This window comes from Galeopterus variegatus, unplaced genomic scaffold (genome assembly GCF_000696425.1).
Source record: "Galeopterus variegatus unplaced genomic scaffold, G_variegatus-3.0.2 Scaffold206, whole genome shotgun sequence".
Taxonomy (NCBI): Eukaryota; Metazoa; Chordata; class Mammalia; order Dermoptera; family Cynocephalidae; genus Galeopterus; species Galeopterus variegatus.
The window spans coordinates 48,373-54,774 of record NW_007726317.1 but is presented as its reverse complement, the minus strand read 5'-3'; the positions used below and the strand labels follow the sequence as shown (position 1 = coordinate 54,774).

At 39.8% G+C, this 6,402-nt stretch overlaps 1 protein-coding gene across 1 annotated transcript in view; it reads right to left on the bottom strand.

Annotated features, from left to right (window-relative positions):
* DYNC1I1 (dynein, cytoplasmic 1, intermediate chain 1) overlaps positions 1–221 on the bottom strand; it is a 312,180-nt gene extending 311,959 nt beyond the window's left edge. The window contains exon 1 of the mRNA XM_008565819.1: positions 207–221. The gene's annotated coding sequence lies outside the window, so the exon portion shown is untranslated. The remainder of the gene's footprint in view (positions 1–206) is intronic.
* Positions 222–6,402: the final 6,181 nt, after the last annotated feature.

Genomic DNA, 6,402 nt, shown 5'->3' with positions numbered 1-6,402 from the left:
CTCCCCCGAGCACCCGGTCTGCGGGACTCGCCCCGCCCCCGGCCCACGCCCTCCACGCCCCGCGCCCCGCCCGCGCCAGGGCCTCCGCTCCCCGTCTCCCGCACCCGGGCTCGCCAGGAGCGGGTGGCGCGGGCCCCGAGGCTGGTGGTGAGGAGGTGACCTGCGGAGGTCAATTTGTCTATCCCTCTGACGTTGGCAGAACTCACCTAAGTTGCTGCAAACAGAAGAGCTTCAGTGTTGGGGGAGCTGACATGCCACCATGGAACAACTTTCACTCCCAGACAACTACACTTGAAGATCTTTTACATAGAAATAGAGAAAGCTCAAATCTACCAGCTGTACACAACGACTCATAGATCTGATTGATCCCGATTTTTCCCAGAAGGAAAAAATCGCGCGTGTGCACACACACTCACACATGCGCACACACACACACACACACGCACACACAGACAATAGCTTGCCTCCACATTGCTTCTTCGAATCCTAGCTTTTAAAAATCTGGGTAACCATTCTTGGACTCTCCCAAAGCTTGCTATGACAGCTAAGTTATAAGTCCGAGAAATGGAGTTTATGATGCTAATGGAGGCTCGTGGTTGGGCACCATTTTGTACATAAACTTTTCAGCATGTTCCTTGAACATCTGTGAGGTTATTGTACACACTAGAATGTAAATTAATGGGGGTGAGGGGACTGTATCCCCAATATCTAGAAGAATATTTGATACATAATAGGTACTCAGTAAATATTTATGAGTTTATTAATTGACAAGTACTATGGCAATTTCAAAATGAGTGTAGGTCTAATTATGAATACAGTATCATACCTATCTGCAAATGGCATCCTTGTTCTGATTTTGCTTTCCTGGCTGGTCTATTTTGACCATAAGTATGGCTAAAAAAGAGAGAAGTGAAATGTCTTTAGATAGAAAGTATTCAAGATATTCCAGAAGAAAAAAATTATGAAATAAATACTTGCCACTGCCATGTGTTGGATACTTAATACATGCCAATTCTGCCTACATTTTCTTTTAAATTTTCAATAGCATTACATAGTAGATATAATGCCATGCTTTCAGAAAAGACATTTGAATTTCGAAAAAGTTAACTACCTTGCACAATTTCCATAGCTACTGAGTGATCTAGCTGATATTTGGATCCTCACCCTCCTGACTCTGCAGCTTGTACGTTAACTGCTTGTTCTTTCTGTTTTTCCAGCCTGGGGTTGTTGAGTGCCCACTACCCTCAAAGCATTGTGCTAGGAAATTCAGATTTAAAAATGAGGAGAATAGAGTCCCTCTTCTCAAAGGGATTAAAATCCAGTGGAAGGTGTGAGGAGGGATAAAGGCAACATAATTGAAAGCAAACAATAAGGAAATGGCTAAACAGTACAATGTATTAAGGGAACTCAAGTAAGACCTCATATGGTTTGGGTGGGAGAGATGGGAGGGGAAAATTCAAACTGTAAATGTGGATAATAACTGAAATGGGTAGGGAGGGGTTTTAGTAGAAACGAAAAGGAGAGAACATTTTCAAGCATAAACAAAGTTTCAAAGAAGAGAAAGTACGAAGCATACTCAGCGAATGGCGAGTGGGCCAGTTTTTTGGAGCAAGACAGACTCGTAGGGGAGCCAACTGGGGTCTTAAGTGAGGTTGAAGAGCAGATAACGGAGAGCCATCAAAGGTGTTTGAGTTAAGAATGACACTTGCAAAGAGTCATCTGGGGCTATCTGTGGGTAGGGGATTGGAACAAGCAAAGGCTGAAGAGATAAATTTAAAATGCATTATAAGAATCCAGGCCAAGATTAAGAAGACCTGAATTTGTCACGATGTTTCTATCAGAAATAGCCATACTATATGTCCAGCACAGATTAAGCTCTCGATTACTGTTATAATGATCCCACTTCTGAGTATTTATGCACAAAATTCAAGTAGAATCCCAAAGATATATTTGCACACTCATGTTCACTTCAGCATTATTCACAATAGCCAAGAGGCGGAAGCAACCCACATGTTCATCAACAGAGGAATGGATAAAGAAAATGTGTGTGTACATACAATGAAATATGATGTAGCCTTAAAAAGAGGGAAACATTGTCACGTGCTGAAACATAGATGAACCTGGAGGACATTATGCTAAGTGAATAAGTCAGTCACCAAAGGAAAAATGCTGTATGATTCCATTCATATAAAGTATCTATAGTCAAAATCATAGAAATAGAATGAATAAAGGTGATTGCCAAGGATTGCGGGTAAGGAGGGGGAATTAGTGATTCATGGGTATAGAGTTTCAGGTTTGCAAGATAAAAATTCTGGAGATCTGTTGTAAAACAATGTAAATATACCACTGAACTATATGCTTAAGATGGTAAACTTAATGTTTTGGGGTTTTCTTTTACAATAAAAAGGTGGCTATTTTATACCTAGGGATGTTGCAGATATTGGCTGTGGGGCTAGAAATGAATAAAAAAATTAAATGGTTCCTGTTTTCCAGAGACTCAAAATCTAATTAAACGATAAAACTTGCTTCAATACCAAGCAGAGTAGGAAAAGTACAGTTATTGATGACATTTGCCCTGAAAAATTGAGAAAAGGAAAATTCCATTTGGGAATTCTTCCAGTGTGGAAGAACCTGTTGAAGAGGTTCCAAGAGTACGTATATAGTTAAATACAAATTTCAAAAGATAATGATAGTATTTGAGAATGGGGTTAGAGATCAAGCAGAAAAAAAGGCATAACCTTTTTTAATTGATGAAACTTATTTTTTTAGAGCATCTCTAAGTTTATTAAAAAATTGAGCAGAGAACATAGAGAGCTTTTACATACCACCCTTTAGCCAACCCACCTCCTCCCGCAGTTTCCACTGTTATTAATGTCCTGCATTTATATAAGACATTTGTACATTGGTATATCTGTTACAATTGATGAGCCAATATTGATACATTATTATTAACTAAGATCCACTGTTTTTCATTAGAGTTCACACTTTGTTGTATAGTTCTATGGGTCTTTGACAAATGCATAATGTCATGTATCCATAATTACTATACCACACACAAGAGTTTCACCTCCCTAAAAATACTCCATGCTCCACCTATTCATCCCTCTCTTCTTCCTTCCCCGTGAACCTCTGACAACTACTGATCTTTTCACTGTTGCTGCAGGTTTGCTTTTTCCAGAATGTCATATGATTGGAATCATACAACGTATAGCCTTTCCAGGCTGACTTCTTTTACTTAGCAATATGCATGTTAAGGTTCTGTATTAGTCTGTTTTTGTTGCTTATAACAAAATACCTGGAACTGGGTGATTCATAAAGAAAATGAAATTTATTGCTTACAGTTTCTGAGGCTGGAAAGTCTAAAGTCCATCTGGTGGTGGTGACAGTTACCCAGGGGTCTCACATTGCAAGATGATGGAAGCAGAGAGAGCAGAGAGAAAGACAGACTCTCCTCTTTTAAAGCCCTCAGATCCATGCCGCTGATCACCATTTTTAATCCATTCACTACTGCATGATCCTACAATCCAATAACCTCTGCAAGGCTCCACCTTTCAATTACCATAATAGGATTTACCACCCTCTTAACAGTCACAGTGGGCACTAAGTTTCTAATACATAAAACTTGGGGTGACACAATTCAAGCTTCAGGGAGTTTGGGGGGGGATATAATTTAATCCACTACATTCTGCCCCTGGCCCCCCAAAACTCATGTCCTTTTCACATGCAAATGCGTTCATTTCATTCCCAAAGTCTTAACTTGTTTCAACTCAAAAATCCAAAGTTCAAAGCCCCAAGTCCCATCTGTGAAATCAATACAAGTTATCTACTTCCAAGATACAACGGTGGGACAAACACTGGATACATATTCCCATTTCAAAAGGGAGAAATAGGCCAAAAGAAAGGGGTAAAAAGTCCCAAGGAAGTCCAAAACCCAGCAGGGCAGGCATTAAATCTCAAAGCTGATGAATCATGTACCCTGACTCTGTGTTCAACGTCCTCTACACACTGGTGTGGGGATTGGGTTCCCAAGTCCTTGGGAAGCTCCATTCCTATGGATTTCCTGGTCACAGGCCACACTCTAGCTCTCCCAGGCTCTCATTCCATTCTGGTAGCTCCACAGGTCTGGAGTCTCCATGGTGGCCCCTCTCTCATGGCTTCACTAGGCATGGCACTGATGGGGTTTCTCTGCTGCAACTCTGACTCCATGTTTCCACTTGGCATTGCTCTAGCAAAGGCTGTCTGCAGTGATTCCACCCCTGCAACAGATCTCTTCCTGGGTTTCTAGGCTTTTCCATACATCCTTTGAAATCTGGTTGGAACCTCCCAAGCCTTCACAGTTCTGGCAGTCTGCAAGCCTGCAGACCTAACACCACGTGGACGCCACCAAGACTTCCAGCTTGTATCATCCAAAGCTATATGTCCAGCCACACCTGGGGCCAAGTTAACCACGCATGGAGCAGCCAAAGCAGCTGGGGTGCTGGAAGCAGCTTCTTGAGGCTACTATGAAATGTGCTGGGCAAGTTTCTAACTTGCTAGCCATTAAGAGGTGCTTTAGAATGAACCCTCCAGGAAAACAATGGTGTGGCTAAATTCCCCTACTCTGGAATCAGACTTAGGGTGCAAACTTGTTTACCACTTACTGGTTTTGCATATTTGCACCTGTTACTAGACTCCTCTGAGACTCAAGTCCCATAGAAATCAAAAAAGGGCAATAATGGTATGTCTCCTGTGATATTTCAATGCCTTAATCCAAATGAAGCATTTGGCACAGTCCTTAGAACATAAGTAAAAACACTCAATAAACATTAGCTATAATTTGCTGTTATTAGCCAATCCTACATGAAAAGTGCAAGAAGTAGGGCTTTGTACCCTCTAGATTCAGTGTCCAATTTGTGACATTACCAGACCTCAGAGACTATGTAGACCTCGGGGTCACTACTAGCCTTCAAGACGGCAATTCCTCTGTCTCCATGAAGCCATCATTTGGCAATGCTGGGTGCAGTGTGGCCCCACCGCTGCTCCCTTGCCTAACTTCCTTTCCTAGAGCCCACTGCACACAATTCCAGCAATACACGTAACCGCCCAGGGCCCTTCATCTCTCTCCTCTGAAAGTTTGTCAGTTCATTGGAAATTGGTTGGAAGAAATAAAACTGAAAATTCACCTCAGCAGGCCAAAGCCTCTAAAATCGCGGAATAATAAATAAAAAAATTAATAAAGTTAAAAAAATAAACAAATAAATTTTAAAAAGAATAATAAATGGGGAAAGAAAAGAAATGTGAGCCATTGGAATCAGCTATCAAAACTATAAGGTGCTTATAGAAGAAAAAGTGCTTGAAGATATTTTCTAGATAGGGAGACATGCTTTATATCATGCTAAGAATGAACACCTGTGAGGAAACTAATTTAAACCACCACCCAATGTTATATACAGTTTCATGTGGGATATATTTTATGTGAGATGTATTTCATGTATTTTTCTATTATATGATTGAGGTTGGTCTGCTTGTGCCAATCCAAAACAATCATAGATGTCCAGAAACAAGTGTGTAATTAGTGTTGGGAAATTTATGAGGAATCAAAGAATGATTTATGGGGATATCAGTGCTTTCAAAGTCTAAAGTAACTCCTGCTGTTTGTCTTCTGGACACTTTTCATTAAAGGCCATTGTCTGTGTTTTTATTTAGTAGATGCAAAAAAAAATCTATAATAAATAAATAAATACACACACGGACATAAATTTGTTTCCAGTTTTGGAAGAATGAGTTAAGTGATGTCTATTGTGTGCTTTTAGATTTTTCTAAATGCTCTTTGGATAAGTTCCAAATGCAACTCTAGTAATACATAAGTATCTTTATTTGTGATAGAATTGTGTTATAATCACCCCTATTTCCAACCCCTTCATTTTCACCTCCATGTTTCCTTGCCTCCTCTCCTCTCCTCCCCTCCATACATTCCCTTCCATCAGTCTATCATTCAAGGATGATGCTAAGCCAAAATGAATATTTTCTAACAGTCAAAAATAAAATGCAACCATGAAAGTAACCTACACAGCAAAAACAAAAATTTTTAGACCTCTGAAAAATCATTTTAAGCACTTAAATTTATGGGGGAAAACCCAATGATTATAAAATGTGAACTATTTATATTGTTTTAAATTCATTCTCCATCATTGTCTAAATAGAAACCTTTATTTTTCCCAGCTTTAGAATCGGTGTGTACTCCTTGTTTGTGTTCTGCCTTGTTACATGTTACTTCAAATTTACATTTCTATAACTCGAATAAACCTACTTTGCCAATAAAAATTAAAACATCTTCTTTGTAACTTATTCTCTAGAGTATTCCCTAAAAAGATATTCTGTAGATCTTGTAGCTGCTCCTCAGAAACAATGATATTTATAGAG